The sequence below is a fragment of the Ambystoma mexicanum genome, chromosome 10 (genome assembly GCF_040938575.1).
Source record: "Ambystoma mexicanum isolate Mex_15411 chromosome 10, UKY_AmexF1_1, whole genome shotgun sequence".
Classification (NCBI taxonomy): Eukaryota; Metazoa; Chordata; class Amphibia; order Caudata; family Ambystomatidae; genus Ambystoma; species Ambystoma mexicanum.
Window position 1 is genome coordinate 202971309 of NC_090932.1, and position 26641 is coordinate 202997949.

Sequence of the window (26641 nt, forward strand, 5' to 3'; positions counted from 1 at the left end):
CTAACAGTTCGGGCTGGACTACCCCTTTGGGGGTGGGACCAAGCCTGATTTGCATATGGTTTTTCCCCTTTTGTAATGGCTTGGCAGGCGAAGAACGATGGTCTGGAGGGTTGCCCAGAGCAATGCCAGAGGTCAAGATTTATTCTAAACCTTCCAGCCATCAACTCTTTTGTTTTGCTATTGTCACCCCGAGTGGGAAGGGTATGCCCAGAGGTGGGTCCCTTGCCTGCTGGGCCTAGAGACCCAAGCTACTCCTCACTGATGACGCCCAACAAGGCTGAAACATGTCTGGTGATGCTTGTGGTCTTGTGCAAAAGGGATGTGACCTAGCAGTTCGGGCTGGACTACCCCTTTGGGGGTGGGACCAAGCCTGCTTTGCATATGGTTTTTCCCCTTTTGTAATGGCTTGGCAGGCGAAGAACGATGGTCTGGAGGGTTGCCCAGAGCAATGCCAGAGGTCAAGATTTATTCTAAACCTTCCAGCCATCAACTCTTTTGTTTTGCTATTGTCACCCCGAGTGGGAAGGGTATGCCCAGACGTGGGTCCCTTGCCTGCTGGGCCTAGAGACCCACGCTACTCCTCACTGATGACGCCCAACAAGGCTGAAACATGTCTGGGGATGCTTGTGGTCTCGTTCAAAAGGGATGTGACCTAGCAGTTCGGGCTGGACTACCCCTTTGGGGGTGGGACCAAGCCTGATTTGCATATGGTTTTTCCCCTTTTGTAATGGCTTGGCAGGCGAAGAACGATGGTCTGGAGGGTTGCCCAGAGCAATGCCAGAGGTCAAGATTTATTCTAAACCTTCCAGCCATCAACTCTTTTGTTTTGCTATTGTCACCCCGAGTGGGAAGGGTATGCCCAGACGTGGGTCCCTTGCCAGCTGGGCCTAGAGACCCAAGCTACTCCTCACTGATGACACCCAACAAGGCTGAAACATGTCTGGGGATGCTTGTGGTCTCGTGCAAAAGGGATGTGACCTAGCAGTTCGGGCTGGACTACCCCTTTGGGGGTGGGACCAAGCCTGATTTGCATATGGTTTTTCCCCTTTTGTAATGGCTTGGCAGGCGAAGAACGATGGTCTGGAGGGTTGCCCAGAGCAATGCCAGAGGTCAAGATTTATTCTAAACCTTCCAGCCATCAACTCTTTTGTTTTGCTATTGTCACCCCGAGTGGGAAGGGTATGCCCAGATGTGGGTCCCTTGCCTGCTGGGCCTAGAGACCCAAGCTACTCCTCACTGATGACGCCCAACAAGGCTGAAACATGTCTGGGGATGCTTGTGGTCTCGTGCAAAAGGGATGTGACCTAGCAGTTCGGGCTGGACTACCCCTTTGGGGGTGGGACCAAGCCTGATTTGCATATGGTTTTTCCCCTTTTGTAATGGCTTGGCAGGCGAAGAACGATGGTCTGGAGGGTTGCCCAGAGCAATGCCAGAGGTCAAGATTTATTCTAAACCTTCCAGCCATCAACTCTTTTGTTTTGCTATTGTCACCCCGAGTGGGAAGGGTATGCCCAGACGTGGGTCCCTTGCCTGCTGGGCCTAGAGACCCAAGCTACTCCTCACTGATGACGCCCAACAAGGCTGAAACATGTCTGGGGATGCTTGTGGTCTCGTGCAAAAGGGATGTGACCTAGCAGTTCGGGCTGGACTACCCCTTTGGGGGTGGGACCAAGCCTGATTTGCATATGGTTTTTCCCCTTTTGTAATGGCTTGGCAGGCGAAGAACGATGGTCTGGAGGGTTGCCCAGAGCAATGCCAGAGGTCAAGATTTATTCTAAACCTTCCAGCCATGAACTCTTTTGTTTTGCTATTGTCACCCCGAGTGGGAAGGGTATGCCCAGACGTGGGTCCCTTGCCTGCTGGGCCTAGAGACCCAAGCTACTCCTCACTGATGACGCCCAACAAGGCTGAAACATGTCTGGGGATGCTTGTGGTCTCATGCAAAAGGGATGTGACCTAGCAGTTCGGGCTGGACTACCCCTTTGGGGGTGGGACCAAGCCTGATTTGCATATGGTTTTTCCCCTTTTGTAATGGCTTGGCAGGCGAAGAACGATGGTCTGGAGGGTTGCCCAGAGCAATGCCAGAGGTCAAGATTTATTCTAAACCTTCCAGCCATCAACTCTTTTGTTTTGCTATTGTCACCCCGAGTGGGAAGGGTATGCCCAGACGTGGGTCCCTTGCCTGCTGGGCCTAGAGACCCAAGCTACTCCTCACTGATGACGCCCAACAAGGCTGAAACATGTCTGGGGATGCTTGTGGTCTCGTGCAAAAGGGATGTGACCTAGCAGTTCGGGCTGGACTACCCCTTTGGGGGTGGGACCAAGCCTGATTTGCATATGGTTTTTCCCCTTTTGTAATGGCTTGGCAGGCGAAGAACGATGGTCTGGAGGGTTTCCCAGAGCAATGGCAGAGGTCAAGATTTATTCTAAACCTTCCAGCCATCAACTCTTTTGTTTTGCTAATGTCACCCCGAGTGGGAAGGGTATGCCCAGACGTGGGTCCCTTGCCTGCTGGGCCTAGAGACCCAAGCTACTCCTCACTGATGACGCCCAACATGGCTGAAACATGTCTGGGGATGCTTGTGGTCTCGTGCAAAAGGGATGTGACCTAGCAGTTCTGGCTGGACTACCCCTTTGGGGGTGGGACCAAGCCTGATTTGCATATGGTTTTTCCCCTTTTGTAATGGCTTGGCAGGCGAAGAACGATGGTCTGGAGGGTTGCCCAGAGCAATGCCAGAGGTCAAGATTTATTCTAAACCTTCCAGCCATCAACTCTTTTGTTTTGCTATTGTCACCCCGAGTGGGAAGGGTATGCCCAGACGTGGGTCCCTTGCCTGCTGGGCCTAGAGACCCAAGCTACTCCTCACTGATGACGCCCAACAAGGCTGAAACATGTCTGGGGATGCTTGTGGTCTCGTGCAAAAGGGATGTGACCTAGCAGTTCGGGCTGGACTACCCCTTTGGGGGTGGGACCAAGCCTGATTTGCATATAGTTTTTCCCCTTTTGTAATGGCTTGGCAGGCGAAGAACGATGGTCTGGAGGGTTGCCCAGAGCAATGCCAGAGGTCAAGATTTATTCTAAACCTTCCAGCCATCAACTCTTTTGTTTTGCTATTGTCACCCCGAGTGGGAAGGGTATGCCCAGACGTGGGTCCCTTGCCTGCTGGGCCTAGAGACCCAAGCTACTCCTCACTGATGACGCCCAACAAGGCTGAAACATGTCTGGGGATGCCTATGGTCTCGTGCAAAAGGGATGTGACCTAACAGTTCGGGCTGGACTACCCCTTTGGGGGTGGGACCAAGCCTGATTTGCATATGGTTTTTCCCCTTTTGTAATGGCTTGGCAGGCGAAGAACGATGGTCTGGAGGGTTGCCCAGAGCAATGCCAGAGGTCAAGATTTATTCTAAACCTTCCAGCCATCAACTCTTTTGTTTTGCTATTGTCACCCCGAGTGGGAAAGGTATGCCCAGACGTGGGTCCCTTGCCTGCTGGGCCTAGAGACCCAAGCTACTCCTCACTGATGACGCCCAACAAGGCTGAAACATGTCTGGGGATGCTTGTGGTCTCGTGCAAAAGGGATGTGACCTAGCAGTTCGGGCTGGACTACCCCTTTGGGGGTGGGACCAAGCCTGCTTTGCATATGGTTTTTCCCCTTTTGTAATGGCTTGGCAGGCGAAGAACAATGGTCTGGAGGGTTGCCCAGAGCAATGCCAGAGGTCAAGATTTATTCTAAACCTTCCAGCCATCAACTCTTTTGTTTTGCTATTGTCACCCCGAGTGGGAAGGGTATGCCCAGACGTGGGTCCCTTGCCTGCTGGGCCTAGAGACCCAAGCTACTCCTCACTGATGACGCCCAACAAGGCTGAAACATGTCTGGGGATGCTTGTGGTCTCGTGCAAAAGGGATGTGACCTAGCAGTTCGGGCTGGACTACCCCTTTGGGGGTGGGACCAAGCCTGATTTGCATATTGTTTTTCCCTTTTTGTAATGGCTTGGCAGGCGAAGAACGATGGTCTGGAGGGTTGCCCAGAGCAATGCCAGAGGTCAAGATTTATTCTAAACCTTCCAGCCATCAACTCTTTTGTTTTGCTATTGTCACCCCGAGTGGGAAGGGTATGCCCAGACGTGGGTCCCTTGCCTGCTGGGCCTAGAGACCCAAGCTACTCCTCACTGATGACGCCCAACAAGGCTGAAACATGTCTGGGGATGCTTGTGGTCTCGTGCAAAAGGGATGTGACCTAGCAGTTCGGGCTGGACTACCCCTTTGGGGGTGGGACCAAGCCTGATTTGCATATGGTTTTTCCCCTTTTGTAATGGCTTGGCAGGCGAAGAACGATGGTCTGGAGGGTTGCCCAGAGCAATGCCAGAGGTCAAGATTTATTCTAAACCTTCCAGCCATCAACTCTTTTGTTTTGCTAAGGACTTGCCGGACATGCTTCCCCCCTCAGCAACTTAAATACCAGATGAACTACTATTGGAAGGAAAGGGCGATAAAAGTACCCTACGGAGCTCCAAACCACGATTGAGAAAAATTGATCCACAAACGAGCCCAACTCCTCAAAGAAGGCGTCTGCAGTCGGCCCCGCCAAAACTCTGCAGACAACTTTTGGCACCGAGAGACAGTGAGAAGGCCACACTGGCTCTGCTTCTACAAGTGAGCCTAGCATTGGCTGCAGTGCTGGCTAACGCCAATAACATACATACGGTGCAGCTTACAGAAAACACTGTAGCAACTCAGGCCCTACAACACCCCGAAGTAACCCAGATCGAGGGCCATTGTGACGCAGAAACAATCTCCCCCATGAGACTGCCGGCTGACTCAGGCAGCTGACATGTCCACAACTCCGGGGGCCGTAGGGCTCACAGAGGTGAGGACGCCCACAGCTGCCTCTTCGGCCGCTATCGAGGGAAGTGCTGAGACGTGCGCGGGTTCCAGAGACCAGGCCCAAGACGCTACCTCAGCCTCTCCACCCGATACAAAGAGAGCAAAGACCAACAAAACAGTGGAGTGCCCCAGCACAACTGGAAGAACCCAGAAGAATCAGCAATGAACATGGAGACTTTCCCGCCTACCTGCCCTTCATCTCGCGGTGCCAACGATCGAGATGACAACATGCCCTGCGGAGCACTGCTGACCGCGATTGACGAGCAACACAGCGAGGCATCCGCAAGGGGCGGGGCGTCAGCCAGCAAAGGGGATCACAGGAATGGATGCGTCCTCCCGAAGGATTCGCAAATTGAGCGAGTTCCTCTGCCTGCAGAAGGGCGGTGGCACTACGAGCCCGATCACTCCAACCAATCCACAGACTGAGAATGCCATGAATGAGCAACAGAGCTCACGGGAAGCAGTGGCGAGCGCCCAAGAAGGGGAGCCAAACCCAGCAACTGACAACTCAAACAAGCATCCACCAAGGGATTATCAGCACCCAAATTCGCGTGACACTCACAACTTAGGCGCAAGTAAAAGGAATTCAATCCCTAGGAGGGGCAGACTTTCAAAAAAGTACAAACAACCACACAAAAAAAGACATTCGCCAAACTGGCACAACTAAATTCCCTGAAAGACTTCTTTATAAAACAGGGAAAGAGAAACCACGACCATCTGGACGAGCTTTCAGATGCAGAGATTTTAGAAGCAATAAAGGAGCCCCCACCATCTATAAAAATTAGGAAAACAAGCAACTTTACTGATTTTCCAACTGGAGCTGCAGCAGCTCCAAAGGAATCGGCGTTGCAATCTGCTAAGAACCAAGAGAGCAGGGACACAAATGAGAATCCTCACACAGATCCAGAAGAGCCTGCCAGCCTGACCAAAGAAGACAGCGCACAATCGAAGGAACTGCATCCTAACATTCAAGCAGAAGTAAACAGACAAAATGACTCTGACCATAATCAGGTAACGACATCACCAGAGAGACCAGCGAGGGAAAATCCCCCGCTATTGGAGGGAGCAGCGGAACAACCAAACATAAGTGTTTGGCCCCTACGTCTAGCCTCAGGTGTAACCTACACCCATCACTCAGCAATGAACCAACCAAAAATGAAGCCTACCAGCAGTTTCCACAAGCAGGCAGAGGGAAAAGAAACTGGCAAACCACCAGCACCGTCATGTAGTAACAACCAAACCCCTCAATTGAACTGTCTCCTCCACGCGGAGGCAATCAATCCACCCCGCCAAGCACAGCTCAGAGGCGCCAGAGCCTGGGCAACCAATGGCCGCCCATGCAAAAAGACACCCCAACAAAAAAAACTGATACGACAAATATCATGTCGGCTATTACAATCGCGCTGGCCCCCTTCTGCAAGCTATATGAGTCCATAAATGACAACTTAAAAGACCATAGAACGATCATAGCGATGATGCATACAAAATTAATATATCTAGAAGGATACATCCAGGCGATGGAAAGAAAGCAAGTCATTTCTGATACTGACACAGCCAGATCTCCGCCTATAGACAATGATTCAGGAGCACAACGAAATGACAAAGATCAAGGTAACAAAAAAGGAAATCTTACAACGTCAACTCAAAGTACTCAAACGGAAAAGAAAAAACAGCAGTCTACTACAAAAAAGAGCATAGAATGGGACAACTGGGACAAGCATCTTTAACTCCCCAAACGGTAATAAGTGACCTAAAAGCTCCAATTTACCTGAGGTCTTTTTCTTTAAGGAAAGTTCGCTGAGAAAAGGCTGCAACGATGCCAAGACTAAGACAGGGGAAACTAACAAGAAACAAATTGTCTGGGAGCCCAAAGGCGGCAAGAGTCCAACTGAAAAAATCCACAGAACTCGCCAATCCCCCACACAAAACAAACAATCGCTTCTAAAACTCCACGACTCGACAGATCGGCAAAGGCAGCAGGGAGCGAACACTAGCATCAGAAAACCATTGGAAAAAATAACCAAATTGGGGCTTATGACAGAAAAGGCGAAATCTGGGACAGACCAAATAAGGTCGCAAACAGACATACGCCCGCTGAATCAAGATGAGAAATCCCCAAGAACAGCAGAGGAATTCCTCGCTGACACGTCCTCAATGAATATTTCAGATCATCTAAATGAAACCCTCTCAGAGGAAGAGGAAAAGACACCAAGGGCACACACTATCAACAAGGACTGACAAAGGGCCTAGACAACAAAGGCGCAACCTGCAAAAACACACAGCGGGGAGAGTCTAAGAAAGCCTCAGGAGGGAGCCTCGTGCAGCAGAAGAAGGCAGAGAGAGCATGAGAGCATTAGAGTCCACCAAGCTACACTGGCAGCATCACCAAGAAATCGCCATAGTCGCAGAAGCGACACACCCCCAAAACAGAAAAATTCAGAGAAGAAAATAGCTGTGAAGAAGGTGGATGGAGAGCCTTCTAGACATAGTAATCCGGGACTACCGGGAAGAGACCGAAATGAAAGAAACCAAAGGACAGAATACTCCGAAAAACTATGCCAGACGAGCCAGACAGGGAAGATCAGAACACAGTCCAGTGACACTGACCTTGAAGCTAGAACAAGCAACGAGGAATAAGGATGAAATGGTGCTAAATAAAAGAACAGTGAGAAATATCTTCAGTAAAAGCACAACACTGAAAAGCCTGAAATCAGAGGATTATGTGAGGATCGAACCATACCACAGAGGGACAACCGTGAAAGCCTATATACACATAAGAGCCTCTTCCCTCCCATCTTCCATCAAAAAAGACTTAGACGACCTAACCTCACGAGGCTTCCATCTATCAATCCTGACTAAATCCAAGCCATACCCTACCGCACCAGATCACAGGCTAAAGCAATCGCCAAACAGAAGTCACTACAAGTCCAAAACAGAAGACCTATATAACACCACGAGAATGCCTAGGGACAGAGTCAAGCCAAAGGACCCAAGGCAACTGGTTAACAGCAGATCACCTTACATAATGTAGTCAGATCCAAAAAGGGACAGGAAACCAAGAAAACACTCAGGGAGGTACATTCAAAGCTCGGAGCGACAATACAACTACCAGGAAGGGGCTCAGAGTACACCAACAGCCTCAGTGACATCAAAGAGCTTCCAGTTTGCGGACAGCACTGCAGGCAAGCCTCTAAATCTGGAGATAAGAAAGTCAATGTCCTCACCATTGAAACAACTATGGGCGTGGTTGCCGAAAACGCTGTCACTTTAGAACAAAAAAAGCAATTTGCTACCAACGCTATCAAGGCACAACCGTCGAGGAAGCTAGAAGAACCTGTCTATCCGACGACCACACTAACTTTCAGGTCCTGGAACACGCAGGGATATAGGGATCTGATGCAAAGAGGCGATGTTAACTTAAACGAATACGACATCTTGGCTCTTCAAGAAACTTGGCTATTAGAAACTCCACATCTCGACGGGTTTACCACAGTGAACTCACCAGCAAATAAAAACGCTGTGGGCCGTCCATCTGCAGGAATTCTACTTGCGGTCCAATCAGGCAGAGGAATCACCATCGAACAGACTCTGTCAGTCTCCTTGACTCACCTAGCAGTGCTGACAAGCTGGACCGTGCCATTCCCAAAAAAAACAGAAGAGACAAGAAACTACTGGTCGCAATTATCGTTGTCTATTGGAACCCCCAAATCACAATGGATGAAGGCTTTTTAAACTCCATCGAAACAACAGTCGATATGCTTTATACTGAATACGAAGTGACCCATATCATAATATGCAGAGATTTAAATGCCAGATGCCCCACTACATCGGAAGAAAGGAAACATGACACCACTCCAGCGGAGGAAGATTTGGGAAAAGATCGAAGGCTTCTTTTGGAGGTCTGTGCTGTCATTCCCCAATTCAACCTCAATGCCAGCCATCAGAAGAGAGTTGGGCCTCATCTCTCTAAAGGCCACATCAGAAAATAGTAGCATGTCACTCTACAGAAACATCCTGCTTCCGGAAGCATCACCCTTATATAACTTGTTACACAAAGAAATCAAGTCAGGCAGATCCAAAATGCTAGCCGTCTGGGCGAAGAAAAAAAAGGACCAACTGGAGGTAATCGAATGCTCAGAGGATGAGCTGCTACAAAACCCACTCAGAATAAAAAAAAAAAAACTAGAAGAACTTGATTGGATCTACACTCTAGAAAGGGCGAACAAGAACAAACTCTTAAGACGTCTGCCACCTTTCTCCAGAAAAGCAAACGACCAAGCAGAAATCTACAATAAATTTCCTAGCAAACCGCTCCATCACCGTTTCCTCAGAGCCAGATTAAATCTACTTCTGACCAATGAAATTTCGGCACATCAGAGGTCTGTCAAATTCTAATGCATGCAGACTATGCAAACAGGACGATGAAGTACAATCCATCCGTCATCTAGTGACCTCATGCCCGGCATTGCTAACAACCAGAGAAAGCTACCTATAACTGGTCCTAGAGCCCTACGCGGATCGTGAAGAAACGACCTGGTGGCCACGTATAATCAGCGGCCAAAAGACTGCATGGGCAATCGCCACTACGAAAATATTAGAAATTGCCCTAGGAAAAATCGAAGAAGAAAAAGAAAAAGAATAAAAAAGAACCACAGAAAAGGAAGTAAGAAACGAGTCAAACCACTAACAGCAAAGAGAATTTCGTCTTTGTAAAAACAATTAATTTTGTTAAACACACAAAAAAAAAGAAGACAGGGGGAGGGAATCAGGATACTTTCATAGCAAAGCCTGTAAGGCAACATTACTGGATGAAGGGGTGGGCTGAAGCTGGTACAGTAAAGCATTTATCAAGTGGAAATGACAGAACTTGGCTTGGGGTTTAATCAGAATAGAACGTTTTCCTGGTTGGATTTGTATGAGTGGGTGCAGGGGGAGAGTGTAGTGTTGAGTTGGGAGGTTAGTCCCATAATTGTTCCTGGTAGCATCAGGGTAATATGAGAGTTCTGGTGAAAAAAGGGGCAGGAACCATGTGCCACCTGATCCACAGCACTAACTTCTCTACTTCCTTCTGACAGCACCTAATTAGTCACATGAGCATCCTATCAAAACTATATAAAATAAACATATTCGTAATGATTCGCAAATGCTCTTTTCAGCATTTTCCTCTCGAGAGTTAGTTTTTTCTTTATGTACATTCTCTGGAACTCTCTCATTTGTGTGTCATTGCTCTCGCTTAGTTTACCTTCCTCTCTTTATCCCTGGGTGTTTTCCCCCGCCTTGGTTAGTGAATCTTTCCTTCTCCTTGCTCCCTGTAATTTAGCTCCGTGCTTGCCTTCCTCCTTTTATGTATGCACACATGCCTAGACACGTGCCTCATTATCTACCTCTATGCCTGATTCCTTTATTTCTTGTTTAGCAGTCTCTTATGCACTCAGCCTCTCTCGTTCGTTATCTGATATTTGTTTTCCCCCTATTGTTCTCTTTCCTCCAACAACAAGCAGCTTGTTTGTCTGTCCCTTCTTTAGTTCTGCCCATGTTTGTCCATTATCTGCCTTTCATTAAATGACTCTTGATTTGCCCTCTATGGTGAGGGATCATGCAAGTCATAGGGCCTGCTTTACAGAAAGTTTTGCGCAGTGCAAACGCACTTAGTTCTAAAAAAGACCACTATGCGTCACGCAAAACTATATCCACTGATTTAAAGACCTGACTCTGCGCAGGTTCTCAGCACAATGCGCTAGGTCCGTGTGCCATGCACAATGTTCGAGGGAATGGCCAGTGCAAAGGCCAAGAAGGGGGCGAAATATGCAAACGTCCTTTTTAAAGTAGAGAAAACAGGGCATGGGGAGGGAGGCACCATGAAAATGTACAAATACGCCCCTTGAAGTTCAAACAAACTCGTATTTACAGATTCAAGCGTGCATCTGCACAAACTATAAAGGACTGAAATGTTACCACCACCCGGGACCAGTTGCCAAGTGTGAATATGCCATGCAATCCCAGGTTTAAAAACTGCATGCAATACAAGAGAATCGTTGCAACCATGCCTACATTGATCTTATACCTACTGCATTATGAAAGGAGCAGAAGGATGAGATATTTGGCACGCCAGATGAGGAAGTGTATGGCACATACAGCTTCCCCCCACATGTCATCCTAAATTGGACAGGGAGTGGGGGAACAACCTGGTGTCCCCATCCATGTGCTCACAGCCAATACCACTCTTGGAGAAAATCCTAACTACCCTTCACTTCCTGTGGACTGGCACTATCCAACGGGTCACAGTCATTGCTGTGGGTATTTCACGGTTCAGCTGCCGGGACCATTCAGGTGGAGTATTGTTGTATGCACCAGCTGCTGTATGTAAAATTATATTGGCATGTTACATTTTGCATAATATAGCCACATGCCCTGGCATTCCAATAGAAGTAGAAGTACATGCGCGTTTGCGTCTGCAGCCACAGGCAGTACCAATATATTTAGGAGGCCAAAGGGTGAGGGGTCAGCGCATACACAACAAGCTGGTCCAGACATACATCACATGAATTAAATCCAGTGTGAAAGTCACACCATAGACATATCCCTGATGGCATTTGATGATGAAACATGTCAAGTACGTTTGGGCCATAAACAATAACCTAAGAATGGCAGTCCAGGGTGGACATGTGGGTTCTGTCTCATACTCAAACAATCACACATATCCTCCATCTACATCCTTCACATAAAATCTTAAAACATTACAGACCATTTTATGCAACCGATGGTCAGAGAAATGACCTCCTTTGTAAAGGAAACCACACAGATCATAAAAGAAATTGAAGGTAGATCATTTGATAATGCTTCTGAGATTTTGATTAGTCTGGATGTAATAGCCTTGTACACGAATATACCACAGAAAGCATCATTGGAAGTGTTAGAAGAAAGATTACTCACAGAAACAATGAATACCAACACCCCGGTGTCTTTCATAATGTGGTGTGCCGAAATGGCACTGATGGAAAATGATTTCCATTTCAATGGCACTTTTTATAAACAAATACAAGGTACAGCCATGGGTGCAGCCTGGCCCCGAGTATCGCCAATCTGTACAAGGAGGCTTTTGAGAAACATTGCATCTATAATGATACCAATCCATACAAAGAAAACATATTACTATGGAAAAGGTACATAGATGATGTGCTTATCATCTGGAGAGGAGACGGAAACACTGCTGGTTGATTTTTGAGTGGATTAACCAAGAAAACCAACATCTGAAATTCACCGAAAATTAAAGTAAAGTGGAGATTAACTACTTGGACGTTACCATCAAAGTGGACACAGAGAAGGGAGAATTGTATGTGAAACCATATAAAAAGCCCACGGATAGAAATGCCCTATTACACTAAACCAGCTTCCATCCGACCCACACACGGGATAATTTACCTTTTGGCCAGTTTCTACGGCTAAAAAAGAACAGCACAAATAATGCAGATTACAAAGAAGGAGCACAGAGATTGAGAAGTGATCTACATAAAAGAGGCTATCCTACTAGGCTAACAAAAAGGGCCATGAAGAGAGCCGATAACAACAGTAGAGAGGCAATCCTAGAACAAAACCCTAGAAGGAAAAATAAAGAGAACATAGTGTTTGTTAACACTTATAGTAACCTCTCAAATAGAATACAGAAGATTATTCATCGCAACTGGAGAATCTTGGAAAAAGGAAAAGTACCGTTACAGAGACCATTGATGGCATTCCGAAGAAGTAGGTCGATAAAAGATCAGATTATGAGAAACGACATTACTAAACAGATTAAACCACAGCAGACCCTAACAGAAACGTGGGGACTGCGGGCTCCAGAGGGATACTATCCATGTGGATCTTGTGTCTGTTGTCAGCAAACTAATAAAACAACGGAAATTGACTTGGGTTTGAAGAACCCATGGAAACAAAAAGTGCTGACGAACTGTAACTCCAGTTTTGTAGTGTATGTGATCTGGTGCCCCTGTAAAAAGATTTATATAAGGAAGATAGAAAGAAAAATCAAAACACGCATCACAGAACACAAAAGCTGCATAAAAAATAGAGTGCATTCCACCCCCTTAGTGGAACACTTTATAGAGATGGTACATAAAGTGGAAGATCTGAGATGGTCAATCGTTTATTTAGTGAGGCAAACAAATGATTCTAACCTTGATAGAAGAAAACTAGCTTGAAAAGAGAAAGAACTGATTTTTCTCACTAAGAGCACAGAGTTGGGTTTGAATGAGAAAACAGAATGCTAACCGACCGGTCCCCTAAGTCATGGGCAAAACAGCTAAAGGGCACCACGGTAAAAAGAAAAAATTGATAGGGGGTCATAATCTGTGTTTTAAAAAAAAATCAAATTAAGGACCAGATCTTCAAAAAGTAAATGTGGCTATATCCATTTTTCCTTCTACTCTAAGTGACTTAGAGTGAAGAAATGTGGAAGCCAGTCAGGTGAACATAAGTGGAACCAACTAAAATACATCACGTGTCCATTATCACCAAGTATCCTGTAGTGAAGAAAAGAATGAGCTCGTAATGTTTACAGAAGTAAAATAAATTAGAAACATCTTTTACGACATACCTTTGCCGGAGGGTCGGACGGATGTCCTAGCGTTACAAACATGTCAAGTGGTAGCTGTTAAAATATAACTTCGTGTTGCAGTGCCAGCATAAGAGTACATTGAGTACAGTGCGCAGAAAGGTGGTTCATAAAATAGGACGGCTTGAGAAAAGCCGCATAGGGACCGTAGCAAACGTGGACGCTGCGCTGTCTTTTTAGAGCGCGAGGTTGGCTCGCGTCGCTCTACCCAAGTTGCAGAGCTTTCGAGTCGAAAGAGCAGGGGGCCGAAGGCAGCCAATGAAAATAACTGAGTTAATAAGAAAGTGAATAGTGGACGTAACGTCCTTCGATCAGGTGACGAATTAGTCACATGATCAGAGTAACAGTATAAATGGGAAAAGGCAACCAAAGAAATGGCTACAGACAGAGAGAGACGTTATCGGTGAAAGAAGACAGGAAACAGTCCTGGAAAGACGGGTCATAAGCTGAATCGTGGAACCCGGAACGAGCGGGGGAATAAAAGAAAAGATACAGGTAAGAACGGCATACCGGCACAGCATGTTAGCTATGAGAAAGGCTTGGAAATGGTACACAATGCCAAAAGAGTCAAACTCAGTGCCCGCTGTGGCTTTCCATTGTAGAAAACTAGATGCGGAGCGCATGGCATTAAAGGAAGGATTGGAAGACTGGTTCTGGTCCAGCTAGCAGAAAGCTAGACTGCAGAAGTTGGTAGTAAACATCAATATTAGGAACCGGATCCACAATAAGACCAGGTGAGTACGATAAGTCCTAAAATGACGCAATGTAAGACGGGTTTAAATAATGAAAGAAAAATGGGCTAATAAATTGTAAAGATAAACAAGTACTGACTTTTCTAAATAGGGAAAGAGCATGGATGCCCCCCCAGATAGTGTCTGGTAGTCAGCACCTAGGGCGACATAGCAGAGTAACTATCTAAAGGTGACAGTCCAAGAAGACTTAAAAGAAGAAGTGAACAACATTGAGGTAATTTGAAGATAATTAATCCTAGATAAGTTATAATTGACACCAATAACTTATCAAGTGAGACAACATTGAGAATTATTGAATGAAGGTTTTAAAGCCTACCCAGCTTTAGAATATTTGATGAGTGACCTGCACTGATTAAGATGGAGAAACAAAGTGTTTTCAATAGATGTGTAGAAGGAGCTAATAAAATAATGTACTCCTTTGTGCTGCTAGTTAATGTAGCAAGTTATAGATAATAGAAATGTAAACCGGGATGTGATTCGAACACTAAAATTTGAATATCCCATTCTTGCTTCCCACAGTTATCCGTTTGATGGTTGGACCTCATGGAAGGACAAATGAAACTTCATTGATAGTTGATCCTTAGAATAAATTCTAAAAGAAGACAAACATAATTGTACATTGAAATGAAATGTGGTTTAAAAAATGTTTTTACCCCTGAAGAATTTCCTTGTGAGTTGTATGAAAGTGTGTAAGGAATGAAACATGTCGGGTATGGTTTGAATGCAGTATGAAAGTAAGCATGGGTGATATGAATATAGAGTGAATTGTTTGATGGACTGGGATGTACTTCTCTATGAGAGAGGAGAGCAACCAACAGATCCTTATGAAATTGTTATTCAGAAAAATTGTTAAAATATTGAAATACTACAGGTTATTAGATGTGCATAGTGACATTGAAAATCATTGAGATATATGTTTGTTGTTTAAAAATTGTGTGGCAAATTTCTACAATTGTAGAATAGAAAATTGTAAAAAAGGTGTTTTATTAACAATGTGTCTAAAAAAATAATAAATTACTATTTTTGATACTAATTGGTGTGGTATATGATAATATAATGAGTATAAATCATATGTAAAAAAAAAAGAAACCACAATAGGATAGTGAGGAAGCAAGTGACCCTGTAAACATAGTGTATTGTTTAATCAAAAATTCAATGGAGGGCTGTTTATAAGTGGTCGGTAAAAAAGTACCTCTGGTCTCTTTAAGTTGATTGTCAGACTCATTAGTATTACATATTGCATTTCTAAAGTCACCCTACCAATCATACAAATACAGATAACAGGGTCACGTAGCTACACAGATCAACTAAGAAAGTAACATGGAAATGACCCATCGAACAATGTCAAACAAAGAGCATGCAACATCATCCATATTGAGCTACATCCATTACCTGTTACCGATGCATGAACCCTCCATAAGTACATTTTGATTGACTGATTATCGTCCTGATAAGAAGCATGTACCATTTAAATGCCACTGAAAGCAGACCCCCCAGTGGGACAACTGGCAGCTGCAGGAGCTGCCCAAAACTGGCTGGGGGTGGCATGAAGCCAACTCCAGCACAACAATGCAGGCGCTGCGGGTGGTCTGGTGGGGGTAGCCCAGCTCCCATCATACTGTGTCACCTGAAGGTTTATCAGCAAGGTTACGCGACTACAGGTGCCTCCACGGCACCCTCTCAGGGGCCGCTCATAGGGCAGCCGGGTGCTGGTGCCATGATCCATGGTCTGAGCGTAATTGAGAGAGACCCATGGTGAATAGTGAACCCGAGAACTTGTGAATGTGGAAAACCTGGAAAGAAAGATACTTTAGTGCTTGTTTGTTACATCAGGCCGTCTGCAATAAATAGACTTTGAATGGTAAAGAGACTTTGGCACCAAAGGCCCTGAAACCTATGCTTTGAACTGAATCCTTGTGGCAGAGAACCCAGAGTGTGTGCAAAGCTCGGACCTGCCACCTTGTACCATGCTGAAAACATGGGGAAGGTAACCCAACTGCTCAATTATCTTGATGTATTCTTTCTTGAACACTATTCTTTTGCATACATTGTTATCCCACACCATTTATATTTAGAAGTAAGGATTGGCAATAGGTTTATTAGCTTGTGCCCTTTTATTTTGACAGCGACTCCACTTGGACTGTGTAATGTATTATTTGATGTTTGTCGCTTGCTCCCATCCTCAGATTTAGGGTTACATAGGTGTTAAACCAACCCATTGAGGTTCAATAAACACCCTTGAACTGTGATCACTTGTGTCTGTCTTCAATGTTTGATACCATGCCTTCCTTTCACTCCCCACGCAAGACTCCCCCAACCAAAACATAAACAAACATACAACACGCACACAAACACACACTTACCCAGTCTCCCTCGGCACCTCTTCCGGGTCCTGGCATAGCTGTCAGCCCCTGCATGCACTCATGTACGGCAGGGGCATTACAGTTCGATTTAGAAAGACCGCTCTGTGCAGTCACGGAGCAGTCTCTCTCAATCGTTTTTTGTTGTTGTTTTTAATAAAACAACTTATTGACTTAGGACCCATAGTGCATCATGGCAATGTATGTTGAACAAAGAAAAGGAGTCTACCTTGGACAGCCAAAAGAAAATATAATTCCAAAATCTATCAATCTGTTTATAGTCTGCAGGGGGCATGAGGACGGAGCCTGGTCATTTTAGCCGCAACATTAGACTGGTGTTCAGGGAATTTCCAAATTGCATCACTTGCAAAATGCTCTGCTAAGACCCACCCTGTGGTGGATTATGGAATTGGGGACTCCGGCCATGCAATGCCAATACCTGGTGCTCATTTACTGCTGGCACACTTTACACTGAAGCATGCATCAGTGTGCCAATAGCAACTAGGTCCTGATGACTCTCCTTGCACATCTCCTTCATGTCTGCTTTCATATCAACCCTTTGTGCATCCATTTAGCTGTTCAGAGTGGCCCTCAAGGAGGACATCTCCAGATCATGACGCTGCCTTGAGGACTCCACCTGCTCATTCAGGAGTACCCCCAAGTCTGACATCTCTCTCCTACGTTGGTCCCTTCAGGTTTTCATCTCCTCATGTAGGCATTGCCTCAAGGCAGAGATCTCCTCACTCAGCAGTTGAAATTCATTCAGTACACATTGTGGCATCAGATTTGATGATATTGTCTGTTAGGCAATGCATGTCCATGCAGATCTCCTGCTGAACCTCGCCCTGTTGGACAATTTCATGGAGCACTTCCTTATCCCAGTCTAAGCGGGAAGCAGGCATACATCCCCCATGGGTGCGTGGCCGACGAAACTGTGATGAGACAGTGCAGCCATGTTTCAGTGAGCGCACTGGCATGGGCTGCCAGTCTACATGCATCCCACTCGCAGACACACCTCTGCTGCCTCCCACCAGGATGGGTGAGGGCAACGTTGCTGTCAAAGTGCTTTCAGAAGAAGCATGGCTCACCACTGGCAAGGGTACAGTCTCAAGCTCAATGTCCTCCAAAATCCCAAGGGGAAACATAGGATCTGGACTGCTGAGTGCTGGTTGTTCCACCATCTGCCTCAATATGGCTGCAACATCAGCATCATCATCCTCATCCGATGATGCCTGTGCAGGCATGCTGAGGAGGAGGGTCTGTAACAGCAGCAGGTTCACACCATGCACATCAGCCTGGCCACTGCTGGTGCCTGGTTGCTTATCCCTGACAACTCCTCTGCCACCTGCGCCCCCTCTGCTGCGACATCACCTACAAAAAGACAGACAACAAAAGTCAGGGGGCCATCTGGATACACACAAATGCCTCACATGAAATGCATGCCGAACAAATGAACCATCTACACATGCATCAGACTTCCAAACTGGGCAGATAGTCATGTTCACCAAACATGCCAACCCTAGCAGAAGCACCATGTCACCCCAGAAACCAAAAATCGGACATAGATGATGGCAGCGTAATCCTGATGAGTAAGGAAAGAGGTATCCATACGACTTGGATATGTATTGAAAGTCATCAGGACACACATGGAACCCTCTGACAGTGGCCGGCAGACATCAGCATTACACATTTTAGTGATGCAAGTGCAATGTCCCATTCAAGCAAAGATCATCAGTTTGTCTTAGCAGTCATGTAATTGCCAGCAGGATTGGATGTTCATGGCAGAATGTGCATGTACAAAGTTACGTAGGAATTTACACATGTGAGCAGTATCATGTAGCTACACTGACAGAGGAAGGAACAAATGGATGTTGCGGCTGCAGAGCTAAAGGGAAGGCGACATGTTGTAGGTGTGGTATTTGGTGGTAAAGCTAAATGTCATATAAAATGGAACATGTAAGTAGACACATGATGCAGGTAAGAGTAGGAAATGGAGGCATAGGGGCAATGTTATAAATGCAAGGTCTGTGGTCCAAGGTGCCGATAGACTGGCCATGTTGATTTCAAACCCTGTAACCCATTCAATCCGAAGGCAAGCCTCTGTGTGCAGATGTGGCAATGTTCAGTCAGTTCCCCAGAAATTCCCCATACAATTCCTGTGGAGAAAACAATGCCAAGGTTACAAGCAACTTCCTTGCAAAGATTACAGTCAAGGGGGTATCAAAGGGTAAATGCGCACATGCATCACAGGCATGTCTGTCCAAAGACTGACATGGATTTCACATATGTGCCCTTCCATGGACAACAGAGCATGGACACTCCGAATGCACCTGCAACATGACAAGACATGACTATGATGTCTGTCGCCGAAATAAGAGCTGCATTGGATGTCACCCCTCTTACATTTCACAGGCATTGCACCCCTTCCCATGGCACAGTCTGATCAGAGCAGTGAATAATTTACACATGCATGGATGATTGCTGGTTGAGGAGCCTTGTGAGTGCACCCAAACGTGATAGTACACTCTACGCTTGCATGACACTGATACTGACATGTGTCAAGCAAAAAGTGCACATATTGGCGTGTCACCATTGCCATTCATGAATATGTCAGTAAGGTGCAGTTAAATGTCCATTACACATCCAACAGTCACATTGAATATCATGTGGACTGAGTTTACATGTATGTACTGCTTCAATGGAAATGCCTTGAAATGAATCACCACGGACTACATCAATACACTCATTTCTTATGCATGCACAGTGGTGTCATGATCACATGTATCAGTCACACATGTCAATTATCTGCTGCATGACCATAAGTGTTGTAGCCTCCCACATCAACCACCTGCTCACTTTTGAAGAGGCCAGAGCTGACTTCTTCAAAATGAGTGAGCTCCTCAACATGCGGTGACCCACCATCAGTAGCCTGGGAAGAGGACAAATTGGAACCAAAATTTTCTTTGGAACGCCTGGTGAGGTCGTCCATTCTCTTGCGTACTTCTGCTGCTCTGCGCTTCTCCACCCCACAGGTATTAATAAAATTAGTGACCTCCTGCCCCTTCCGCTTCTGCTGGGACTGTGGTAGAGTACTGCCAGCTCAAGTGTATACCTCTGATTGGTGCTCATCCATATAGTCAGTGAGTAGTTGCAACTCCTCTTTGGTGAGTTTCTTTTTCCTGCTGTGCCCATTCTCAGGAACCTGTCCCTGTTCATGGGTCATGGGAGTTCCTGTGGTCCCTTCACTTACAACGCTGCTGCCCGTCTGTGGTAGTGGTGCATCCCCACCACATGGTGGTGCTGCAGTCTTCTTGGTATGTTTGGCTGGTGGTTCCTCTACTCTTCCCTGGTCAAGCAGCACTGCCAGTTCCCCTCCCATCGATGATAAGGGTGATGCAGAAGATGTTCAGCAATTCTTGCAAGTTTGCACTTGCACCGCATAAACTCAAGTTACACCCGTCTCACCGAATTTCAATATGCTTAGCGTCCTCTGTCCATTATGATTATGCAGCGTAGATGTATTCTGTGAATGCATCCACTATTCATAGTAAGCTGTTTGCTCATTGTGATAAGGGCCTTGCTTGAGGTTCCAGCTGCAACATGGTGATGCTGCTTCTACCTGTCACATTCCTCTGCCTGCTTCCTGCATTAATGTCCTTATATGGCTCTGCCTGCCCTCACACTCCTGAGACATCACCTGTGTTCCATCCTGGGACTGTATGTTGACCACTGCCTCATCAGGACACCAGCATGTCATCAATGAGGCTCCTCATGAAAGGTTTGTGGGGGAAGTGTAAAAGAGAAAATATTGGTTCTATGCCTGCATCCAAGAAGGTGGGAGCGGGATGGAGGAACTGATGGGGCAGGGGGAACTGAGTGTGTGGCAGGTCGCTGCTGGCCTATGGTTTGCTATGTTCATGTAGCATGGTAACTGGTGCTTTGCATAGTCTTTCACTTTCAAATGTGCCATCACACATATGAAAGCCTCTACCGCAGATGAAAAATTTGTGTTTGCAAGGTGCTTAAGGTGGTAAAGTTGCAGAGCCATGGACGGCTGGACGGTGTGTGTATGTGTGTGTCTGTCCATACCTGTGTGTCACTTCTGACATTGGCAGTGCCTGATTGTCCAGGCCCGCTGATTCAATATTTGGTTGGGATGAAGAGATACGTGCCAGATGCTTTCTTGACCCTATAAGCAGAAGGCACAATCTGTGACAAGCAAACAAAATAGTTGTATGACGTACCAATGATGGATTTTACAATTCATTCTCTGTTACAGGTGCATTCCAGGCGCTGTTCCAGGCCACCGGCATCAGATGCACCATGTCTGCCACCTCTACTATCAGTAGCAGACAGTTATTTCAGAAATACAAAACATTACCATAAAAACAACAATTAACAAAATAATTACACATCACATATTAAAACAATAAACATCATTCCACCATCATAAAACATTACAACACATTTAAAATACAAAAAACTCAATTTCAGACAATTTTCATGATATGATATGATATGGCATTTGTAACGCGCCTATACACAAGTGTTTCAAGGCGCGACGAGGCAGGGAGGGGGAAACAAGGGGAAGACAGACAACGATCCTACTAGGCCAGGTGTCATTTAGATCGTGCAAGTACAGGGGTAGGGGAGAGGGAAAAGTGCAAGGGGAAGGGGAGGGGGGAAAGTGCAGTACAGGGTAAGTAGAATATAAAATAAGAAATAGGGCCAGCTGGTAGCAAGTGCAAGGTAAGTGCAGACAAGTGCTGGGGAGGGGGGGGCTGTAGGGATACAGAGACAGTCCCGCAGTGCAGGGGTTGCCAGGGAGGCAGTGCAAGTGGAGAGTGGCTGGGCCAAGGACCGAGGTCGGAGAGAGTGGCCCAGTTGCAGATTCAGTGAAGAATTTAGCAGGAGAGAGGGAGAGAGAAAGCAGAAGCAAAGAGGAAGGTTTTGAGGTGCTTCCGGAACCGGAGATGGTTCTCCTCAAGTTTCAGGGAGGCAGGAAGGCTGTTCCAGAGGGAGGCCCCTGCCACAGAGAGAGATCTGCCCCCAGCTCATTGCTTTGAGAAGCGACTGACCCTGAGGGAGTTGGAGACGGATGAGCGAAGGGCTCAGGAAGGAAGATATTTAGAAAGAGAGAGTTGAAGGTATTTAGGCCCCAGGCACCAGAAGGCCTTGTGGACAATGCAGAGGGTTTTGAACTTAATCCTTGCAGCCACTGGGAGCCAGTGTAGAGATTTCACTCCTGGAGAGATACGGTCCCTAGGCTTGAGGCCAAGGACAAGTCTCGCAGTCCTGTTCTGGATGAGTTGCAGAGGGCGGAGAGTGGAGGCAGGCAGATTAAGATGTTACAGTAGTCCAGCTTCGAGAGAACCAGGGCTCGAGAGACAGCGAGCTTCTGGGGGAAGGAGAGGAAGGGAAGAATACCTCTGAGGAGGTGCAGCTGGTAGTGTGACTTCTTAGAGACATCAGATATATGAGGAGAGAAGGAGAGTGTGGAGTCGAAGATGACCCCAAGGTTTTTTGCCTTGCAGGTAGGAGCATGAAAAGATGCCAAGAAAGGCTGGCCAGAGAGCTGCAGGGAAGGAGGGAGTGGGTGTGCCGATGAGTAGAATCTCAGTCTTACTGGCATTAAGGCAGAGGTCATTGGCGGCACACCATTCCTGGATAGCAGACAGACAGTCAGAGATGAGGGAAGGAGAGGAGGAGGCCGAGGGTAGACTGAAAATGAGCTGGGTATCGTCTGCATAGCACTGAAAGTTGGGGCAGAGAGCGGCGATGCAGTGGGCAAGGAGTGCCAAATACTGGTTGAAAAGCCAGGGAGAGAGATTAGAACCCTCGGGGACACCCCAGGTAGAGAAAAAGATGTCAGAGAGGAAGGACCCCAGTTGGACCTGGGAGGGACGATTGGAAAGGAAAGAGGTGAGCCACACCAGAGCCTGACCAGTGATACCCAGGTTATCTCACGGAGACGGTTGAGCAGGATGGCATGGTTGACAGTGTCAAAGAAAGAAGAGAGATCGAGCAGAATGAGAAACACGGAGTGTTGGAGTCGAGGTTCGAGAGCAGGTCCTCACGGATGTTCAGGAGAGCAGTTTCCATGCTTCTGGCAGCTCTGAAGCCAGATTGATGGTCATGAAGACTACCAACAGATTCAGCATGGAGGTTAAGCTGGGAGATGGCCAGTTTCTCCAGGAGCTTGCCCAGGAAGGGAGTGATGGAGATTGGGCGATAGTTAGTCGGGCAGGAGGGGTCGGAAGCAGGTTTATTAAGAAGAGGGTGCACAAGGGAGTGCTTAAGAGGGGATGGGAAGACTCCAGAGGCGAAGGAGTGGTTGCAAAAGTCAGCCAGGGCAGGAGCCAGGGAGTCAATGTGGTCCTTGATAGTTTTGGAGGAACAGGGGTGAACCTGTTTACATGAGACTTTCATAGATGGGACTTGTCTGGAAACCTCGTCAGCAGAGAAAAGGGGAAAGGCAGAGAAGGAGGGAGGAGGGGTGGCTGCAGAAGGGCCGGAGGAAGAGCCGAAAAATGTCCTCATTTCCTCTTTCTTTAGAAATGATAGTAAACCCCAACCTGCACAGACTGGGTCCACCCCCTAATAGATAGCTCAGAACAGGTCAAAACGGAGAGAATCCCTGGCCCCGCACCAGTGGTTTTAGCCTGCACTCTCTGATAAACGAGAAAGCTGTGTAAAATAACATAAAAAACTCTCCTCGCACTTCCAACGTTGCGAGGATGAGGGCTGCAAACTTCTCGGGTGCAGAGGTTGGCATCATTGGGGAACAGGTGCTGTTACACTATGACTCACTCTTCTATCCAGAGAAGCAGCTTGGGGCCGTTGGCCATCAGAGGATCTGGCAAGAGATAGCGCTGCCGTCAATGTGGAGGGGGTGGCAGTCCGTACCCAGAGAACATCAAAAAGTGCTGGGACAACATGCAGATCTGGAGCCAAAAGAAGGCGAGGGCAGCCATTGAGGCAGAACACACCGCAGAGGTGCACTATGGCGAGCACCACTGCATATCACCTATACATGTGTGGATCCTGCAGAGGGTGAACCCAGTGCTTCACACTGAGGTCCTCAAACTGCAGGCCCAGAGCCAAGCAGCAGGTAAATCCACACAATCAGTACAATGGGACTGAATGGGAATGCCATGTGAAGAGGATGCTTGTTTTGAAGATGATGTTCGATGGACATGGCAATGTAGTGTAAAGTAATGTGGCATGCAATTTTTTACTATTGCCATTGGCATGGTTTCGAAATGCTTTGTCCATGGTACATGCAGGTTCTACACTGTGTTGGTGCTAAGGGTACGAGGGCCTGAGGAGGATGGGCAAAGAGGGCTCTTGTATTCCGCTATGTCCTTGAGGAGTTACATGTTGATGTTAATGGTGCTGGGTCATCAGTTACAAATCAGGAAATATTTTCCCTTCTAGGATCACTACCCAGTTGTCTTTTGACTGATGGACATAAGTGGTCCAATTCAGAGTTGAGGGTCCAGGCGCCATCTGCGTTCAAGGATGTGGGTTAACTTTTGGGGGATTAGAAGGATGGGGTGACACATCTGGTGTAGAGGCCTTGTCTGTTGGTGGCTGATGTGAAAAGTGTGAGAGGGTTGAGAGGCTTTAATAGGCATTGATTGAGATGGGTGGTGGATAGGTGACTCGCCAGGAGGGTGTGGGAGTCTATGGAGGAAAGCAGCAAGTCTGCCAGGTCCAGTGTTCCTCTAACCATGCACAATGGTGGAAAGCGAGACAAGGGCCCTTGGCCAGTGAAGGCTGAAGGATAGTGCTGTTGATAGTGCAATGATGATGGCTGTGTGTCTTGCCAATAATAGTGGCTGAGGAAGGAGAGTGGAGAGTAGTTCAGGGGAAATGTAGATTGCATATAGGGTTTGGCTTGCAGTGTTTGTGGGGCCTGATACTAGTTGCTTCAGGTGGAGTGTGTCCACATTCATCATGATTCTGACTTCATGGCCAGCAGCCAATCAGGGTCACAGGACCTGCTCCGTCTCAGCGCCTGGGGATCACTCCACTCACACACACACACACACACACACACACCACAGGACACATCCTTGAAATTGCCTCTACAATCATTTTTCTGTAGCCTCCTGTGGTCTCACTCAAATGTATCTCCTCACATGTGTGACCCACACCTATACACTCAGACACAGTCAATGGAATTTCCCAAACCCTTACAACATAGGCCTTTTACCTTGTTCAATGGATGCACATTATTGATGTCTTGTGATGGCTGTGGCCAATGCTTGCAAAATGTGTTTGTAATGGGAGGGACACGTTGTAGGAGTAAGGCTTTCTCAGGTGCAGATGGTGAGTGTAGGGGAGGTTACATATGGAATGGAGGGTGTGCTGATGACAGCGATAGGAATATTATGTGACTGTCAATTACTGGAGTGTACTTGTTACACTGTTTTGTTGTTGTAAGTGGTTATGTACCCATTGTCAGATGTTCCAGATTCAAGCTTAGACATTACTGTGTTGTTCAATTGAATGTTCGGATGAGGCAAATGATTCTCTGTTGACATGCACACATGTATGGGATTGTTTTTAACTGGGGGACATAGTTGCAGGCTCCTGCATGCGTTTGTTTGACACATACACCATTGATTGCACTAGAGAGGGTGTGCCCATGCCATTTCATCACATAAGGTTCTGTACATACATATGCCATTCATGGCCATAGACTACAATTGCACTATGATGTTCGGTTTCTGCACATATGTACAAGACATCCAACATGCAACAGTACTCATGTATGCCCCATCCATGTGCCCAGTTGGATGTGGTAACTATCATGACCATGAAGTGGTGTCTGTTCATTATATGCAAATTCATACATGCAATTGATGGTGATGTCATCATGTATTATGAACTTACATGTCTGTCTGTTCAGGATGATTCTTTGAAGTTGTGATGTATTGAGGCCTTGCCATTGATATGAATGACACCTGCTACCATGTGCAGTTTACGTCACTGGGCCTGCACATTTGCCTCATGCCATGTCATCTTTGGAATATGTGTGTGTAAGGGGTACTTGTCAAGGTCATGTGGTCACAGGTGGGGTTTGCATGTGCAGATGCGTAGGTCTCATCATTGGTACATGACATTTGCTATGGACTTCTTGCACAGATATGACACAGATGTGGCATTGTTTTGTGACTGTGTGTGAGGTCGTATGTCAGATAGCAGCATGCTACTTTGGCAATCTTCGGACATGCTCATGTGTACACAGAAATGCTGAACATCCTCTCCTCTCTCCCTTTTCATCCAGTGTTGCATGCAGATGAAGAGAGTAGCACTGAGGAGGAGCTATATTCCAGGCCAAAGCCTTCCAAAAGGCTACTCACGCCCCGACCATGACTGCCATCTTACACCTCATCTGAGGGACATGTGGCTGACGAAGGAACATCATCAGATGGCACTGTTGACGTGCAGGATGTTGCCAAGGTCATGGAGGGTAAGCCCTCAGAGGCAGAGGGACAGGGTCATTCTGCCATTCCCTTAGACAAGCAAATCAGCACAGAGGTTCCATCTGGGGTGTCAGGGTCAGGTGTGCTGGAGGGGGAGGATGCCATTGTGGGCCTGTCCATGGGGGAACAGTGCTGGAAGTGCAGACTGCAGACATGGACCAGGGACAGGAGGCTGTGCAGGACACAGTGGTTGGGTATGCTCTTCTCACTGCCCCAGACCCATTGTTTGCAGAGCTACACACCTTCAGAGATGCCTTCACAGAAGTCCCTCAGTCAGGGCCGATGCAGTGTGGCCCCTACTCTTGTCAGGTTGTGCGTGGCAGGATGCTGCCCTTAAGGCCCTTGATATAATATGTGGGCAGCTGATATTATATGTGGGCAGCTTGTGAGCAATCACAGGCAGGTGTGCCACATATTGTCCCAAATGGCAAGTGCCTAGATCTAGATCAGCATATGTAAATGTAATCATTGACCGTCTCAGTCCACACATGTAGTCAATGCATGTGCATAGGATTGGTACATGTATTTGTTTTGTATGCAGA